Raw genomic sequence first — 20,959 nt, 5'->3', positions numbered from 1 at the left:
TCGTATATGAGCATTGATGTAGCCATAGCTTTATAGTGTTGTCTTCGAGTTTTTTTGTTTTATTGGCTAATGTTGTATGATGCCACCTATCATTTGAAACTTATTTAACATGTTGGAGATGCCATTATCATATTCGTAACTTACATCATATACTAATAGCTGGAATTGAGGCACCTGTTCATCTGCTTTTCCTTTTAGCATTATTTTGGTATGTACTGGATATTTTCCTTTAAAAGCCATAACTTTGGTTTTGTATTCTGATATCTTCAAGTTATACAGTGTACCTATTGAGTCAGACAATATGGAGCAAACTGTGAATCAACCTTCGTTTTTTTGTGATAGAATCACAATCTCATAATTTTCGGACTTTTTTCTTGCTGTGTGCTACGAAACCTTCCTTAATGGCAAATTTCATGATTTCTTGTCAACGGGAAGTACCCTACAGGTTTTGATGAATGTGTGTGTGGGTATCAAAATGTGTTACATAAAACGCAGTATCTTTTAACTGCATCGACAAGGAAGCCTAAATTTTTCATTCCGCTAAGGGACCGTAAACCTTAGCATCTGACAAATTTCAACTAGATATGGCCACCCGACCTATTCCCGAGAAAACGGCTTCTTAATAGTCGTACAGACAGACAGACAACAAAGTGATCCAATGATTCCGTTTTAACCGATCGAGGTCCGAGACCCTAAAAGACGGACTAAATTTTAGTGAAGCTAAAGAACAATCTAGTACTGGAACTGGAGGAGAGGAGAAGATTAGCAATTAACATTCCGTCGATAACGAGGTCATTAGAGATGAAGCACAAACCAGGATTAGGAAAGGATGGAGAAGGGGAAGCGGCTGTGCCCTTTCAAAGAAATTGTGCCGACACTTGCCTTAAGCGATTTACGGAAATCGCGGAAAACCTAAATCAGAATGGCCTGCCGGGGTTTGAACTGCTGTCCTCCCTAATGCGTGTCCAGTGAGCTAACCATTGCACCATCCTGCTTCGTTCCCAGAGCTGAATATAGCACAACAGACCATTTGCAAATGGCAAAGGAAATTATAGACTTAAGTAATAAGTAAGAATTTTCGAAAGCAAACCATAGATCCGTGTTCTGTCCCGCTGGAGCCAATCGGGGCCGACCGACCGCCGTTTCATACTCTGCCATTGGCGTAATTCGGTTGAAATATGGAGTGGCGTTGGGTCAACATACCGTTCTACCGGCCGTTATCAGCTTTCTTGATGTGGAAGCCGCTAATTCTCATCCAAATACGCTGGCCCCTGAGCTACGTCTAGAATTATGATTTAAGCGGAATCCGCACATTTTGAGAAACGTTTTTCTCAATCAAACCAAAACTTTACCTACAGACATTGAGAAAAAAGCAATGATACAACCTACGTTAGCATCTTGTAGATCACATGCGTCAGTGAAAGATCTCCCGTTACGCTTCATCAATCTAGTTAGAAATTAGGACTGAGATAGGAGACGGGCAACGAGATTCCGTATCACTGCAACTATTCTTGGCGCTCCTATACAAATTTTCCGCATGTTTAAATCAGGAAAACTAGTTAATGGAATACATTTGATTCTCGATAATTCGAAGTCCAAGGGACTCAAGAGCCTTTTACAAGATTAGATAAAAGGATATAATGCGAACCGTAATCGACAAGAGAGTGCTAACGGGTTTATTGAAAATCATACTAGTTATATATACAGGTAATAAAAAGAGTTAAAACGCACGAAGGATTCACAGATGGAATTATAATAGGTAAAGGAATTAGAATCATGAAGTGCATTCCTGTTCATCTTAATAATGGACCACATCACTGATGCCATTACAAAGCAAAATTGGAAATAAAGTGATAAATATGATATGTTATGCTGATAATTCTGTACTGATAGCAAATAATCAGAATAATTTACAAAAGGTTACTTCACCGATTTAATATAAGAGCTAAGCAATATAACATGGAAATCTCGTCTACAGATCGAAGAAAACCCGCACGACGTAAATTAGAAGTAGATGGTGTCAACTGAACAAGTGATGAGGTTTATTATATAGGGACTGTTATCACCAGCTATGAAGACTGAACTATGAAGTGAAGAACCAAGTTATAGGGCAGTAAGTGTATCTGGATGTATGCAAAATAAAGTATGGAGAAACAAATTTATGACAACTGTGGGGAAAATAAAAATACACAAAAATGATGCGTTCTGTTGGGCATATCCAGCAGAAACTAGAGCTGGAACGAAAGATATAAAACACCAGTTAAGGCAGTGGAAACGATTACCCGGACGACCACTAACATCCACGGAATGACGCAAAGAGGGGAAACCCTGGTCGTAAGCAGCAGCAGCAGCAGCAGCAGCAGCAGCAGAAGAAGAAGAAGAAGAAGATGAAGATTTAACGTAAATATGACACATCAATGTTGGATCAGGTAGCTGTCGAAATAAGAGTTTAAGTTTAAAAAACAGTACTGTAGTCTCAGTACAATATACCGTATATTTCTTTACAAAGGGACACAAAAATTAAGAACTAGAACTGAAAATTATATATTTTTTCTAGTTTCATTTTTATTTATTTTAATATTTCCACCGAAAGGCAACATCAGTTTCATTCACTTTCCCACGGTAGACACACGATGTCATTGATGCTCGCATTTACTCCACAAACCACCTTATAACCGAAGTTATGTCTGTTTTCAAAGTCAGTAAGTCACTCTTTACTTGCTACGAACCCTCCAAAGTCCAGACCAACAGTGAACGATTAAGGCTTTTGCTTAAGCATCTATTCCTGGCCGAAAGCAGAATAGAAGTATCAAATATCGGCCTTAATTCGAGGGACAAATTTCTGAGAACAGCATTGCATAGAAGTGACACATAGACCGTGAGAAAAACGGGAAACGAAGTGTGTGTAATGTAGTGCTTTTAAAACATATAAAAATTTTGTGGGCTGATAAAATAATAAAAGGTAGGACGTGTGTTAATACAGCAGGGAATTATTTTCACGGAATTTGAGGCAGCTGTAAAGGGTAAAAAGCTGCAAGTACGGCAGAGAGTGGAATATATCCTACAAATAATAGACGACGTTGGATTAAGTGATCCTCCGAGATGTAGATCAAACCATGCAGAAGCCCGACGAAATGAGTAAAAAAGGATATTGCTTCTTATAGATATGATTTGCCCTAGACACTGCGTATGGCAAGCATTCATCAACAGGCGAAAACTCACCTCGCAGTGTCCGCTAACCGCCTCGGAACGATACTTTTCAGCAACCTATCTTTCTGCTTCATCACTGTCGACAGTGTGTATGACGAAATCCCAAAACCTTACGTTACTGCCAATTTTTTTTCACTAAACATTTCACGGGCTCAATAATTCGCTTCTTTTGCGAAATTTTTACAACCGACTTGCATACTGTGGTGAGTTACGCACTGTTGACAAAACAAAGGAGTGTCGCGAAAACTGTGGAAATAGTATAGCGATAACGTTCAGAGATGACTAACTCTAGATTGCAACGACGATGGAGGCGGGTGACACTCACAGAACCTGTAACGTATCTGATAAGTTCCTGCAGTGGAATAAATCATAGGCCGTTATTGTAGAATTAAACAGTGTCCTGATCTATCGAATACGATTTCGATGACATACGCGACTATATAGCCCGTAAGCATTCCGCAATAGGCAGAGAGAAAGAGAAAGAGAGAGGAGAGAGAGAGAGAGAGAGAGAGAGAGAGAGAGAGAGAAAGCATAATCAGCGTGCGCATGGAACAGACAGAGCTTCACGGTTGCTGCCAGGCGTCTGGGCAGCGCGGTCCTTCCCCGCCTTGTCTGGTTTTTACGTCACTATATCTGTCGGGCTCCGCGGCTGGATACTGCGGCCGGACGGCGGCTGTCTACAGTGCAGCCGCTCCTGCCATCTAGCGGCAACGGCGCAACTACGTGCGACATCGACCCTCGCAGTTCGTGGAACTTGCGGAATGGCGATGACGCTGGGAAAATTCTGCGCTTTCTACTTCACGATCAATTTACATCTGAAAAGGGACAAATTTTTACGCGGTGAAACTGAAATGTAAGAGGCAATTGGAGGGATGGGGGGATTCAATAGGTAAGTTATAGATCACAAGTGGGTTAGAACAGAAAACTAGGATCTAAAATCGCTTTTTGAGGCATTCTGGATTGCAGTATTCTGGATGCCACACACAATATATTTCAATGCCACTTAAAATCCCTAATGAATGGAATAAAACGTATTTGCGATTACCAAGTATTAAAAAGTTTTTTGATATTAGCATTTTAATTTAGCGACAGCGTGTGTCTATTACGCAGCTTGTCCTTAACACCACTGGAATATACTTGAAACTGAATAGTTTTTCAAAATAAAATCTGCTTGGTTTTTATTGGAGATGTAAATAAATAGCCTATTACCTAAACGATTTTATTTAGTTTATTTTTAAATGTTAAAAATACATTTAAAAACAAAGAAAACTAGTAATAAAATAGTTAAGGACGAAAACGGAAATTAAATACGGTGTCAAAAATGTAAGATAAGAATCCTGTAGTGATCCCATACATATCTCCTGTTGTCCAAATTCAATACAAATATTTCACCAACATTTCTGAAGCCTATTTGGTCCAACAGCAACTTGTGCACACTGCAAACTGCTACGTGGTTAAGTCCCATAGTGCTTAGAGCCATTTGAACCATTTTGAGAAATGCCTCTAAAACCTTAATCAGAACCGGTACGCCTAAACTAATTTTAACTTTTCTCTGGCACCATGTGGTCATGGTTTCAGTTAGATAGACAGACAAGATCCAGCGAAGAGCGGCGTGTTTCGTCACGGGATTATTTGGTCAGCGCAAGAGTGTTAAGAGATACGTTCCAAGACAGGCGTTGTACATCACGGAGAGGTTTACTGTTAAAATTACGAGTGAGTACTTTTCGGGGAGAGTCAGTTAACAGATTGCTTTCTCTCACATACATATCCTGAAATGACCACGACGGGAAAATTCAGGAATCATTATTCCTACGCATCATTCGCGAATGACACTGGGTGACGGGGATGACAGTGGGTAACGGGGATCAGTTAGTGTGGCACCAGTCACTGCTACATACCGTTAGGTGGTGTGCGGAGTATAATGTAGATGCGTCACGATGTTTGAGGAGATGACGTAAATGGTACAGTGAAGTAGATGGACTACAGTCTGCTAAGCATCACATGTACATGACATATCTTGGTTATAATTCAGTCGCAATTTTAAAAGAACAGCAATAAGCATTGCATACGATGTACGTCTAAAAGATAACGGGAATATAACTGTAAACATTTTCTTTCAAAAACATACATATTTATTGTCATCCTCAATACACTCCCCTCCTCGATACCTAAAACGCTCCAATGATTGATACAGAGCTGGAAGTTTTCCTCTGTGAGCTCCTAGAGATGCGTGCCAGTTTTCCTTTCACCGCTTCAACGGACTGAAATCTTGTTTCTTTAAACGCAGATTTGGCCTTGGGAAATAGTTAAGACACGTGGCGATAGGTCAGGCGAATAATGTGGGTGGTTTACCACTGGTATGCCGCACTTCGCTAGGAACATCTTGACAATGCGGCATGGGCGGGTGCGTTGTCTTGATGCAGAGCCCGTGACTTTTTCTTCCACAGCTCCAGTGGTTTTTTTCTTATTTTCTCACGGAGTTGAGCGAGCACCAGTCATCTTGATTAACAGTCTGACCTTTAGGAACCAGTGAAGACACCTAATTCCATGAATATCGAAAAAACAAGCGCATTCGCTCTGAATATTGATTTGATCATTTCAGCTTTTTGTCGCTCTTTATGTAGTTGGGCCGAAGTTAGCCCGTTCCAATGCAAGAATTGGCAATTTGTTTCAGGACTCAAGTGAAAAAGCAAGATGTCACATGTTAATACTCTGAACCGAGAAATTACGATCGTTTTCAATGTTATTCAACCTGTGAGTACAAACATTTTAATGAATTTCTTTGTATTCGATTAAGAGAATTTTCGACAGTAATTTCGTACATACTTTTCTCACCTTAAAATGGTTATGTAAAATTTGCCTTGCGCGTCCTTTGTCAGTTCCTACAGTTTCAGCAATCGATAAAATACTCAACCGACTGTCTGATCGAATCGGATTACCTGCGTTCAGTATTTTCACCCATCTTTGATGTTGTAGGTCACCTCCTCGGTCATCTTGGAAACGCTTGAACCACTCAAAAACTCGCGTCGTGATGAAAATAGTCTTCGTTATACACTTATTTTAGTAACAGATAGGTTTCATTAGCAGTTTTTCAAAGTTTCGTAGGAAACTTCACGACAATTCGTTGCTCTGTTATTACATTTCTCATTTTTTCGACAAAATAACAGCTCTAACACAAGCGAAGACGACGACTACACTGATATGTCTACAGACGCTAGAGATGCCGCATTCAATGGAGAAGGCTTGTTCATCTTTGACGCATGCGTACGTACTTTGTGACAGAACCAGTCCCGTTATTTTATAGCCACACCTTGTAGAGTGTTCCTCGTTCAGAATTTGTAATTTGAATTTATTTTGGTAGACTGTGAATCCACCGGTTACATTTTTCACTTTTACATACTACATTGCCTAACTCGGGCGAAATCTTGGTACTTTTCCTGTAATATTTCTACAAACGATGGAAACGGCGAATTTTTAAAGCTTCATATATCCTAAAAGCAAAACTCATACGGGTGATCTCTCTAGCCAGTTGTCAAAGAGAAAGGGAGAAACTGACTCTAGTGTTTCAGGGAGAATGTCCATAGCACCTACCATAAATTAAACTTCGGTGAAATACGTATATCAGTGAGAGATTCGAATGCCGAGTCTCCAGAAAACAAATGCAACGTGGTTCACTCTTACCGCGTACAGACTCTGTACGAAATAGCAAAACAGATTCCTACACTGAGATGCGTCTCAAAAAAATCTGATGCGCAAGACATACCTTTTTTCAATGTTTCACGTCTTTTTTAATGTCAGAAATTCTACTTTGAGACAGTTATTTTATGCCAATACTGAGAAATAAGCCTCTGTTCCGGAATGTTATCCATCTCTTCTGATAGATCAACTTGTAAGTATCTCAGATAAACCGACAATACTCAAGAGCAGAAGGTGTGTCTACTCTGGGTTTAATCTTTTTCATTTCATTCACTGACTCCTAAAAATCGGACCATCACACTCAACATATTAAACTGATTACAATTATCTGTACCTCTTCGCGTCGGCGGGAAGAACGGGGAAATGACAACTAATTTCTTGCAAGATGTTAGTGACGACGACTCGTCCCTAATCTCACAGATGAACGTAAACGTCTCCACTACACCATACTCCGATCGCCATCTAAGGGCGTGTGGCAGAGAGAACTTATGGTGCCACTAACTGATTCCCTTTTCCTGCTCCATTCGCGAACAGTGCGTGGAAAAAACGATTATGGGTAAGCCTCTATATCAGCTCTATTTTCTCGTCTTGGTCATTTCGAGAGATGTATGTGGGAGGAGGTAATACGTTGTCCAACTCTTCCAGGAAAGCGCTCTCTTGAAATTTCAACAGTAAACCTTTGCGTGACGTAAACCGCTTCTCTTGTAACGTCTGCCACTGGGGTTTGTTGAGCTTCTCAAACGCTGTCGCGCCGACTAAACAGATGCAGCGAAGACACGCGCCTAGTTGTTAAGGATACAAGATTGATGAACAGTACTCAAGTACCCGACGAACAACCGTCTTATAAGCCACGTCTTCAGTGGATTAATTACTTTTTCTTAAGATTCTTCAACAAAATCTCTTGTCTGGCACCTACTTTTTGTGCTTATGTGGTCATTCCACTAAGGCCGCTTTGGAGCGTCACTACTATATATTTTACGGCAGATACTGTTTCCAGCAATTTGTAATGAGTAGTGTAGTTGTACAGTGGGGGATATCTTTTCCCATGTATGCGCAATACGTTCCATTTATTTACGCTCAGAGTCAACTTCTAGAACCTCCACCATCTATTAACTCCCTGCAGGTCATTCTGCAAAGCGATACGGTCTCCTGGCATTCCTACTTTCTTATAGACAATCGCATCATCAGTGCACAATCTTGAAGGGTTTTGACGCTTTCTACTAACTCATTTTTATACATCGTAAACACTAACGGCACTATCACGCTTCCTAGATGAACTAAATCAAATGGCTCTGAGCACTATGGGCATATGGTCATCAGTCCCCTAGAACTTAGAACTACTTAGACCTAACTACCCTAAGGACATCGCACAACACCGAGTCATTACGAGGCAGAGAAAATCCCTGACCCCGCCGGGAATCGAACCCGGGAACCTGGGCGCGGGGAGCGAGAACGCTACCGCACGACCACGAGCTGCAGACGAACTAATTCATTCACATACTTAGTATGAGAAAGTATTGTCCGGGAACGATCAGCACATTATTCAGCTATCGACCATCATGGTGGAAATATTATCTCATGATTTTTACGACTGATCGAGGAGTTCATCACGTGTTTAATTTCTCACACCACGGCACATGTACGGTGTGGTTTTGTCTATTTGCCTTACACTACCCATGTGAACATTTTGCAACAAGATTGCAACAATATCACGTAATAGAAGATAATCTAAAGACGCAGTTCGGTGCTTCTCGTCGCATGGCAAACAACATTACATCCGCATTCGTTGTGGAGTTTTCTGACACTTGTTTTCGTTCCAAGCGACGCGACAGATTGCGACAGCAAATGGAGCCTGGTGTGAAGTGCTAAAGGCAGACTAATATATTCTCAGGGAAAAAAAAAAACCGTCACCGCAGACCCCTCTTCCTGTAGAATGCTGGCGGCTACCGCAAGATCTTATACAGCATTTGTCGAATCTTTCTCCTCACCAGATGCAAAATCTCGGTGCTCGGCTCTAGGAGGTAGAGTAGTATTACACAGCACGCGTGGAAAGTCGGCGATGTTGCCGTACGATACGAATATATACGTAGTCTTTCAACTGAAAAAACCTTGTTGTGTACTGGGACAGAGCGCGCAAAATGTTTAATTTACGCGCATGTACAAATAATTAAAGTGTAACTTATTTAAACAGTGTTTCAGTACGATGGTAGAACAATAATACATTATTCCTACGCGTCATTCGCGAATGACACTGTGTAGCGGGGATCAGTTAGTGTGGCACCAGCCACTGCTACATACCGTTAGGTGGCGTGCGGAGTATAATGTAGATGCGTCACGATGCTTGCGGAGATGACGTAAATGGTACAGTGAAGGAGATGGACTACCGTCTTCTAAGCACCACACGTAAATGACACATCTTGGTTATTATTCAGTCGCAATTTTAAAATGGTAGTTCTATTTCGGCCAATTCCGAAACGAAGACGGTGTAGAAATATCCATGTCGGCCAAGGCAGGCTGATTCGTGGATTGTAGTTCCTCATTTGCTGATATCCAATAATGTTTATCACTGCCATGCCAGCGTTGAAATCTCCTCGTTGCTTCTGGCTTCACTAGGGGAGCGGTGATTAAAATGAAGCTTTTCTTGCTGCCAAGACGCTGAACAACAGCTCCATGCCAATAAGGTGTGCGCCTGTCATCGTTGCTGTCTTTGTTTCCACTGTATTTGGCTGTAACGATCCGTCCGATGGAGAAGGCCCAGAACTGTGAAAATGGGAATGGACAAAAATATGGAACACCAAAAACACAACAAACTGCCATGCCTGATACGGTGTACGAAAACCAGCTTCCAGCCGTCTCTGAATGGGTAAACAGAAGACGGTACGGTTTTGACGGGAATCTTACACCATGCTTCTTGCAAAGTAGTGCCTAGTTCACGGAACGATGAAGGAGGCGAACAGTGCTCGCGCTACCGTCTCTCCAAAACAGATCACAAGGGCTCAGTAATAAAAAAAACTTGTTGGCTGCGGTAACCATAGGAGGTATGACAATTTATCCTCCTGCTCACAAAGCCAGTCCTGGATGATGCAAGCAGTGTAAGAAAGGGCCCTGTCGTCTTGGTGCACAGCGGTATTACAGGGGAAAGAACATTGTACCATGGGACAAACCTGATCAGCCAGTAATTGGGCACGTAATTTTTGGCAGTAGTGGGCCCTTCCGGAATACCCATGAGGACCACGATATGGCCGCCCAAATCGTCACCGGACCACGGCCGCGTTTCGCTGTTGGCACGTAAACTCGGTCAGAAGGTGGAAATAGTGTGAAACAAGACTCATCCGAGCAAATGACGCTCGGCACCATGTTTTCTTGTTACGGCCATTTGTATCACTGATTAGAGGTTTTACAATTCCAGCTCACCCTGCAGTTGCCTCCTCCTGTTGCTCTCTTCTTCTTGTTTCTGGCGGTTACACGTTTCGCATGTGCGACAATCAGTTATGGAATGTCTTTTGCAGCTGTCGTCCCCTTATTTATCTTCACAACCTTCAGTCACCGCCTGTAACGATCACTCAACACACATTTTGGTTCAAATTGTTCAAATGGCTCTGAGCACTATGGGACTTAACATCTGAGGTCATCAGTCCCCTAGAACTTAGAACTAACATTCCTAACGACATCACACACATCCATGCCTGAGGCAGGATTCGAAGCTGCGACCTAGCGGTCGCAGACTGAAGCGCCTTGTACCGTTCGGCCACACTGGCCAGCACACATTTTTGTCTGCGTTGTAACTTAGCAGGTAATGTTTTTTCCACTTTCCCTGGTTGGTTACCAAGCGAGGTGGCGCAGTAGTTAGACACTAGACCCGCATTCGGGAGGACGGTTCAAACCCGCGTCCGGCCATCCTTATTTAGGTTTTCCGTGATTTCCCTCAATCACTCCAGGCAAATGACCGGATGGTTCCTCTGAAAGGGCACGGCCGACTTCCTTCCCCATCCTTCCCTAATCCGATGAGACCGATAACCTCACTGTCTGGTCTCCTTCCCCAAACAACCCAACCCTGGTTGGTTGATTCGGGGAAGAGGAGCGAACAGCAAGGTCATCGGTCCCGTCGGATTAGGGAAGGATGGGGAAGTAAGTCGGCCGTGCCCTTTCAAAGGAACCATTCCGTCATTTGCCTGTAGCGATTTAGGGAAATCACGGAGAACCCAAATCAGAATGATCGGACGCAGGTTTGAACCGCCGCCTTCCCGAATACGATTCCAATGTGCTAACACTTCGCCTACTCGCTCGGTAACTTTCCCTGTATGCGGTATAAATCATCTTTATTTTTCCTCTTGAAACACCAAATACTACGGCTCCCTTCGTTATGCAAGTAGCAACCATACCAGCACCAACAATTCGCCCACGTTCCAATTCACTTAGCTCCGACATAATGCACTCACAACTACACAGAACTCTGATCAAAACTGACACTTGCTACGCATTGAGGATATTGCATAGCTGCCGTTCGCGGTCAAATGCACCAGCGCAACCTGCCATCCTTGGCAAGCACCTGCATTTATGTTCAAGCATGCATTTCTCGCGGTGCTTCCATATTTCTGTCGAACCCCTGTGTTTACACTGCCAACTTCGGCTGTACCGCTCGTTCGGCGAAGGCGCTGCGCCCCTACCTATCTGGGGCCAGTAGCAAGCGCTCACAATGGCCCGACTCGCGGCGCGGCCTAGGAAAGTTATAAAAACGCCGCTACACAAGGCGGCTGGGCGCGCAGCTGCCGGCTTTGGTCGGCTGGCTTTACAATTCAATCCGAGGCCCAAGGAGGCCCGCGCAGCGGCGCATAATCGCAGGCAGCTGCCGCCACCGCCGAGGGACAGGTGTGCGCGTCTCGCACAATTCGCCACCACGTCGGGACGTCGCTGGCCGTGAAGGTATTCCCCTGGAACCAGCGGCAGGCGGCGCTGTGGCTCGCACCGACTCCCAAACTCTCACCTGCTCGACACCCCAACTTGTCCAAACTTGTTCTTTACCGGCAGTACACCAAATAGGCAACTAGCAGCAGACCTGCGATTTTCTACTACGAGGGTCACTCCAAAAGAAAGGCACACTATTTTTGTAAAAATACAGTTTTCATTCTAGAATGAGATTTTCACCTTGCAGCGGAGTGTGCGCTGATATGAAACTTCCTGGCAGACAAACTGTGTGCCGGACCGAGACTCGAACTCGGGACCTTTGCCTTTCGCGGGCAAGTGCTCTACCAACTGAGCTACCCAAGCACGATACTGGCAGAAGCAAAGCTGCGAGGACGGGACGTGAGTCGTGCTTGGATAGCGCAGTTGGTAGAGCATTTGGCCGCGAAAGGCAAAGGTCCCGAGTTCAAGTCTCGGTTCGGAACACAGTTTTAATCTGCCAGGAAGTTTCAGTTTTCATTCTGCTTGTGTGAAAGTTTTACAGTGTGTAGATACATCCTTCCCGCTTGTTTTCATAGTTCAACCTGTTCCCGTGAGTGGCGCCGTCACAGCATGTCTTCAAGATGGCTGCTACACTTGAAGTTCGTCAAAAGCAACGTGCTGTCATAAAATTCCTGTGCTGTGAAAACGAGACAGTGGGAAACATCCATAAGAGGTTGAAAAAGGTGTATGGAGATGCTGTTATCGATCGCAGTACAGTTAGCTGGTGGGCAAGCGGGTTACGTGATGAAAGCGGGCATGGCAATATTGAGGATTGTCCTCGCAGCGGCAGGCTTCGTACTGCACACACTCCACGCAACGTGCAGACAGTTATAGAATTGGTGACTGCTGACAGACGCTTCACAGTGAACGAATTGTCACGCTACGTTGGGATAGGGGAAGGAAGTGTTAGCAGAAAACTGAAAGTGTTGGCGTTAAAAGGGTTTGTGTTAGGTGGGTTACCAGGATGTTGACAGTGGCTCACAAAGAAACAAGAAAAACGGTTTGCAGCGAACTTTTAGAACAGTACGAGAATGGTGGAGATGAATTTCTTGGAAGAATTGTGACAGGTGATGAAACATGGCTCCATCATTATTCACAAGAAACGAAGAGGCAATCAATGGAGTGGCATCATGCAAATTCACCGAAGGAAAAAATAATTTAATAGGACTCCTTCTGCTGGAAAAGTTACGTCTACGGTGTTTTTCGATTCCGAAGGACTCTTGCTTGTGGACATCATGCCAAGTGGAACCACCATAAATTCTGATGCATATGTGACGACACTGAAGAAACTTCAAGCTCGACTGAGTCGTGTTCGACCACATCGGTAAAACCATGATGTTTTGCTGTTGCACGACACTGCACGGCCATATGTCAGTCAAAAAGCCATGGAAGCGATCACAAAACTCGGATGCACAACACTGAAACCCCCACCTTACAGTCCTGACCTGGCTCCATGTGACTATCATCTCTTTGGGAAACTGCAAGACTCTCTTCGTGGAACAAGGTTTGAAGATGATGACTCCCTTGTGCACGCTGCCAAACAGTGGCTCCAACTTTTTGGTCCAGAATTTTACCGTGCGGGTATACAGGCGCTGGTTTCAAGATGGCGTAAAGCAGTTGAGAGGGATGGAAATGATGTGGAGAAATTAAAATATTGTTCCTAAAGGATGTATATACACACTGTAAAACTTTCAAACATGTGGAATAAAAGATGTATTAAAAAAAATAGTCTGCATTTCTTGTGGAGTGACCGTCGTAAATGAGTTCTGCGTTGAGCAAACACAGTTTTCTTGAAACTCGCTGGCAATTCAAAACTCCGTGTGGAACAGCGAGTCGTACGTGCGACCTTTTACTTTCGCGGGCAACTGCTCTACCGACTGACTTACTCAAGCACGATACAGCGCTCGCCCTCACTGCTTAAACATTATCTCCAGCTTCCGAACATGGCAGGAGTCCTGGCAGTATATGCACTCCTGGAAGAAAGGATATTTGTAATATCACTAAATGGCTAAGGCGAGCATTCATCTCAGTTGCGGGATGCCTCTATAGGGCTTCTACAGCAAACAAAAATTTGATTTTCACGATTTCAGATTATTGACGAAATGTAAAAATTTAAAAAAATGGTCCAAATGCCTCTGAGTACTACGCGATTTAACTTCTGAGGTCATCAGTCGCCTAGAACATAGAACTACTTAAACCTAACTAACCTAAGGACATCACACACATCCATGCCCGAGGCAGGATTCGAACCTGCGACCGTAGCGGTCGCCCGGTCCCAGACTGTAGGGCCTAGAACCGCACGGCCACTCCGGCCGGCAAAAATTTTAAAAATGGTGTTATGAAGTACTCATTATTACGTGTAAGTCCCTGTCGGATTACGAGGTTCTGCAGTCGGTGCAAGAACGTATCTGCATAACGCCGCAGATTCTTCCAGTACGGTATTAGGAATCTTATCGAGACAGAACACGTGCACAGAAGCAGAAGGACATTATCTAGAGAAACGAAGTTACGGCAATTGAAATGGTGGTTTTAGAATAAATATTTTCGTTTGAAATGAAACTTGTATACACTCTTTGACTTGCCCTCGCTATCTTTATGATGTTGAAGAAGGGCCCAATCGATTTTGTTCGCTTGTAATACATTGCACAGTCACATTAATGTGACAACCTGTCAAAAGCCTGAATAATCACCTTTTACAGTGTGGACCGCTTCCGGACGTACAGGGAGAGTGTTCTGGAAAGTACAGGACAGGGATGCGAAGCTACGCCGATTGCAGTGCCAGCTGCGCTGTTTCTCGGTTGAGGACCGATGCCGCGAACACCCCGACTGAGATGGTCCCACAAATTCTCAACTGGGTTTAGATCCGAGGAGTTTGGTGGCCCGGAGCACGACAAACTCATGCTGGCGCTCTTCGGAACACTTACGTACGAGGTGAGCAGTGTGACATGTTATATTGTCCTGCTGGTCGATGTCACAGTGCCGAGGAAAAACAAACTGCATATAGGGGTGGACATGGTCCCCAAGGATAGAGTCATCCACTGTAGCTCCCACCCATGGAATGACACGAAACCATTTCCCAGACCATAACGCTCTGTCCTCCGGCCTGGATCCTTCCGACGGTTGTCGCAGGGTGTTTGCTTTCACGGCAACGGCCATCTTTCCAACAGAGAATGAAAAAGTCTCGTTCCGCCCCTCAGTGGACGTTCACTTTTGGTACTGGCGTGCAAGTTCCAGTTTTCGTCGCCGATGAACAGCAATCACCTCGAGTGCATGAACCAAGTTCCTGCTGCGGAGGTCTAAACAAAGCAACGGCCGTTGAGGAGACACTGTTGGTATACCCGTCGATCGTCTGCGCGATCAGTTACTCGACAGTTCCTTGTCTATACGACCATACATATCCGCAACCGCGATGTCGTTCGCCAGTGTCATCTATAGCCCTTGGTGCACCAGAGTTGCCTTGCTGTCGGTTTTGGATGGCGCAATTTTGTGCCACACGTGGTATACTTCAACTAGCGAAGGGACGCTCCATACTGTAAATCAGGGATTTTGATGCGCTTCAAACATGTTGTAGAGATACTTACCCAGAGTACCTGGCTATCCGGTTTTTTAGCGACGGGCCTTGGTTTTTGAGAAAATCGATTTTGAAGTTCATTGCGCGCTTAGTATAGCCGTAACATTACACATATTCCGAGCAAGTCTGCGTAGCGCAGTGGCGAAGGTTCACGGCTACCGCGCTAGAGGTAGCGTGTTCGAATCCTGCTCCCATACGTTTTTTTATGTATGCAAGAACAGTCAGGAAAATTTGGTCCTAACGTTCAAAAACGAGTAGACGACTTAACTGGGAAATACAGAAATGCAGTCGTGTCCTGCACGAAATCCGGGAAGTCCACGAAACTGGTGGACGAAGAATTTTTGGGTTAATCCTTCCGTACGTGGGACAGAAAAAATGTTTCTAGATTATCAATTCGAAGGGAGGGCAAACCGATTGAACTTTATACGATCATCTATTCACTGATGAAAGGAAAGCGAGCATCTGCACCCTAAAAGTGGTCACACCAAAGTGCACTCCTTATTGCCAGCCCTGCGATGTTTATTTTTACCGATAGGTGAAAATCGTGACGAAAATTATTCAGAATGCTCCCGACTTGATGAAAGACAGAGATCGCTTCTAGGGAAGATTCGATAAAATTACATTCGCTAATCCTACATCAATTCAGCGCACCTAATCTTGAAAGTATGATTAGATACGCATGGTTCGCATCGAAATTGGCGCATGAAAGATAAATCTTTTTGAATGCAAAAGAATTGTGTTTCCCGGTATCGTTCATGAAGGAACCGTGCTTTCATAAAATGCGAGTGGTGCTGCGAAAATGTGTGCTTCGGTTGTTTCTATGATACGTATCACCCACAATATTGCTCTGGCACATCATGCAATGTGGACGATGAAAAATAAGATTTTGTAATATAGTGTGACAGAAAACATTAATAACTGAATATATCTCTATAATTTCACACACCTTACTCTGTTTGTTGATATTCTTTGAAATAAAATTGAAAAATTTGGTCGATTTTGAAAAAAAAGGTACACCAGCAGGATTCGACCACGGTACCTCCAGCACGGTAGCCGTGAACCTTTACCGCTGCGCTACGCTCAGCTGCTCGGAATATGTGTAATCTTACGGGTATACAAGGCACACAATGAAATTCAAAATCGATTTTCTCAAAAACCAAGGCCCGTCGCTAAAAAACCGGATAGCCAGGTACTCGGGGTAAGTGCCTCTACAACATATTTGAAGCACATCAAAATCCGTGATTTACTGTATGGAGAATCCCCTTGTAAGGCGGCACGCGAACCGTTTACAAAATTCGCCGTTTCTGAAATGCTTCCACCCTTGGCCGGAAATCGAATAATCATACCCTTTTGCGCGTCAGATAGCTCCGTTTCCTCAACTGCTAATGTTGTCAAGAGCCTTCCGTAAGCGATTATTGTACGCTGAAGTCTAACATACGCGGTCGTCGTATTAATGCGGCTGGACCGTGTGTACTTTGGTTGCCACGAGTTTCGATATGTATGCTTGTAAATGACGAACCATATAAATTGCAGTCGCTGTTAATAAATATATCGGCAGCTGGAAACAGCCTTCATCGTGGAAAGACAGACAGGTGAAAAGCCAAAATAGAAGGAACGCACTTTACACGACTCGCTCTGTTGCTCAGGGAGTTTCAGAACAATTTATACGACTTCACATGAATGTATCTTCCACAGTAATGGAGACAGAACTTGGTGTAGTACATTGTAAATTACGCACAGGGCTACGAAGTTTTTATCTGTGAAAGAACCAACCAATTTTACAAGCCTACATCTTTTACACATTTGAAATTACAGCCATTGTATACTTTTTACAATTACGTTTAGGACCAATGTTATCATATATCTGTCACAAGCGTTCAATGAAACTTCACCAAACGCACGAGAATCACCCAGATGGCAACCAAAATCGTCCCACACTCTAGCGAGATTTTCTGAAGCTGCTGTTTTCACTCATGCTGCTATGCGATGTGGGAAATCGCCAGAGTTGTTGGAAGCGAGGCAAATACGCAGAATATTTCACAAACTTCCCTCAAAAAATCAAATAACGTGGGATCGTGCGACCTTGAAAGGCCAGTTGTGCTATGTGAGATCCGTTCGTCCCTTACAGCCCACATATAGGTGACGCTGCTCATTGTCAAGAAATGTTGACGAAGGTACACCGTCCTGTTGAAAAGGAAATTTTCGGCCTGTTCTCGGAATTGTGGGAAAAACAGATTTCGAACACATGCTGGTACGCTATTCTTGTAGTCGTCACCGTCTGCGAATGCTGAAACCCAGCAGAAGTGCAGGCGAAATGGTAATAGATAGCATGTCATTATTTCTCTGCAAAATTTTTTGTGAGCGTTGTACAAACACTTTGCGGTTGTCACAGTTTTGCCCGCAGGGGAATGGTGGGAACACCAATTTGGCTGCGGTTTATTGGCGTTGCATGTCTGGCTAGGATTGCAGGTATCCACTTTTTACGGTCGTTTGCGGCCAAATACGAGGTGTGTGAGAGATGTTATTAGACTGAGAACACTGCGGGCGATCTGGAAGTAACGTGTCGTTCTGCTTCTGTAGACTTGTGTTTTCATCTCTTCCAGGTGCTCAGTCCGAGTTTCAGCTCCGTACAGTCATCACGTGATTTTTGTGAGCGCCATCAGTGAAGCTGTTTTTTTTGTGTGTGTGTTACGTAACTGGAACAACGGTATTTATAGCAACGGTATGCCATCAGGTTTAGAGTTAAACTTTAGAAAACCGTAAGTGAAACTTGAAACAGGCTTATGAGGAGATTTCCTTATTATGAGCACAAGTTTTCGATGGCAAAAATCATTTTTGAAAGGCCGAGAACACGCTCAAGATAAACGTGGCCCACGGAGACCTTCAAATTCAAAATCCGACAGAATCACTAACGTGTGCGCGCTCTTGTGAGACTGGTTTCTCCAGGACAAACTGTCAACCAAGAGTTTTACAAAGACGCCCACGAAAGGCTCGGTGGACCGAGTGAGACCGGACGTTGGAGCCAAGTGAGTGCTGCATCGTGACAACGCCCCATGGCACCCGGCTCACTTCCATCACGGAATTTTTTTCCTAACAGCAGTCCTATTGTTCCACAACCCTCCTATTCATCTGACCTGACTCATTGTTACTTCTTTCTTTTTCCGAAATTGAAAAATGTCCTAAAAGGACATCATTTTGGGAACACTGAGAAGTTGTGACCGACATGTTAAAGGTCCTACCAATTGTAGCCTGTCAGCGCCGCTACCAAGACTGGGGACGACGACACCGCCGGTGTAAGCAGCCGAAGGGAAATACTTTGAAAAAGAAAATATAGTGATAAAAAACAAAAAAAGACTTTGGTAGTTAAAATCATTCTCATTACTTTTCTCACACCTCGTATATACAAGTTCGGCCTGTCAGGCTTTTTTTCCACGATGTACTGAACGCATAACAAAGGCCCCTTCAAACTCATGACGTAAATCCATAGATAATTTTTTTCCAATGGTTATTTTTCGCAGTAATATATGAAGCAGCTTTTGTTCATAACGACAGGTCCTCTAAAAAATGTTTCAAATGGCTTTGAGCACTATGGGACTTAAACATCTGAGGCCATCAGTCCTCTAGAACATAGAATTACTTAAACCTAACTAACCTAAGGACATCACACACATCCATGCCCCAGGCAGGATTCTAACCTGCGACCGCAGTGGTCGCGCGGTTCCACAATGAAGCGCCTAGAACCGCTCGGCACACCAACCTGCAAACAGCGTACTCTTAACCGATGCGCCACACAGTTAAAAACAAACATGATGCAATTGTTTGCTCCTCACAGAACGGCAATTTTTTCTAGTGCGTACCTAGATACTGCTTGTTGCTTACGATATACATCTCAAAGATTACATAATTTACGACAAAAATTTATATTTACCTGCTATAACCAATAATTATGGCGGAGCTCTTCAACAACACATGTGATGACGTCACTATAGAAGCAACAGCTGAATGTAGTCTTTCGTTGTCTATCAGTGTAGCCAATGTAAAGAAAATGCTACTTTGAACTCTTAGCAGAAGCGTACTATTGACCAACCTTACCCTACAGGTACTGCAGCGTATGGTTCACAAACTACACTTACTCATTTTTACTGCAATACTAGTTCACTTTTGTTTGTTTTCATTAAAATAGGCTATTTGTGGATATTATGATACATGCAGAGTGTGGCGCTGACACCAGGGCAATGAAACTTTTATTAAAAGCAAATTTATTAAAACAAAATACAAATGAAAAACCTTTTACATATAAGTAGTGGTATCTTTCAAGAGTAACGTTCCTGCATGTATCCCCCATCACCCGTAATGACCGCCTTCAATCTTGTTCTGCTGCGATCACACGCACTCTCTAAAACAGTGCTGCCCATTTCGCGAATGCTGCTTCGATAGAGGCTACGCTCCAAACATAGTAGTCGAGGGGGTTCAAACCCGGGCTATTCGGGGGCCAGAACTCCTTTGACCAGAATATGTCAACGTTATCGGAGAGTCAGTTTAGGACTAAATGGCTCGTATGACGTCCTCCTCTGCCATCCGACACATTGTTCGTTCGCTGACATTCAGTACTGTCGCCAATTTCCTCAGCGGTTGACTCAGGTCCTCCGAAATCAGCGTCTGAGCTTTTTCGACGACGAGTGTCTCACTAACTGCAGCAGTTTCCTCGAATGAGGTTTCCTCGCAGGGTTAGCGTAACGTTACCCAGACTTCTCCGAAGCATTGTGCTTGGCCACAATATCGCAAACAGTTGATATCGGTTATTCGAAGAATCGAACTATTTTAGTGGGCTATGCTCCACGGGAAGACTTTCGATAACCGTGGCTCTTCGGTTGCACTATGCACTAGTCCGTAATATTTAGAGGTTCTGACTGATTACTAGATGCCTACGGATTTCAAGAATGCCAATTGCGGCCTCTGTCAGAACTACGATACGGCGGGAATCCAAACTGAAATTTGTCCACATTTAAGCGCCGCACCGCACCCAGTATAGCGTGTTCACGTGCGGAGCAGAGTATACAGAGTGTTACAAAAAGGTACGGCCAAACTTTCAGGAAACATTCCTCACACACAAATAAAGAAAGGATGTTATGTGGACATGTGTCCGGAAACGCTTAATTTCCATGTTAGAGCTCATTTTAGTTTCGTCGGTATGTTCTTCCACCTACGCTCAATGGAGCACGTTATCATGATTTCATATGGGAAACTCTACCTGTGCTGCTAGAACATGTGCCTTTACAAGTACGACACAACATGTGGTTCATGCACGATGGAGCTCCTGCATATTTCAGTCGAAGTGTTCGTACGCTTCTCAACAAACAGATTCGGTTACCGATGGATTGGTAGAGGCGGACCAATTCCATGGTCTCCACGCTCTCCTGACCTCAACCCTCTTGACTTTCATTTATGGGGGCATTTGAAAGCTCTTGTCTACGCGACCGTGGTACCAAACGTAGAGACTCTTCGTGCTCGTATTGTGGACGGCTGTTATACAATACG

General features: G+C 43.9%; 1 protein-coding gene across 2 annotated transcripts in view; it reads right to left on the bottom strand.

Annotated features, from left to right (window-relative positions):
* LOC126278209 (histone acetyltransferase KAT7) overlaps positions 1-20,959 on the bottom strand; it is a 504,982-nt gene that overhangs the window by 430,845 nt on the left and 53,178 nt on the right. The window lies entirely within an intron of this gene.

This window comes from Schistocerca gregaria, chromosome 6 (assembly GCF_023897955.1).
Source record: "Schistocerca gregaria isolate iqSchGreg1 chromosome 6, iqSchGreg1.2, whole genome shotgun sequence".
Classification (NCBI taxonomy): Eukaryota; Metazoa; Arthropoda; class Insecta; order Orthoptera; family Acrididae; genus Schistocerca; species Schistocerca gregaria.
This window is presented reverse-complemented; position numbering and strand designations above follow the sequence as displayed.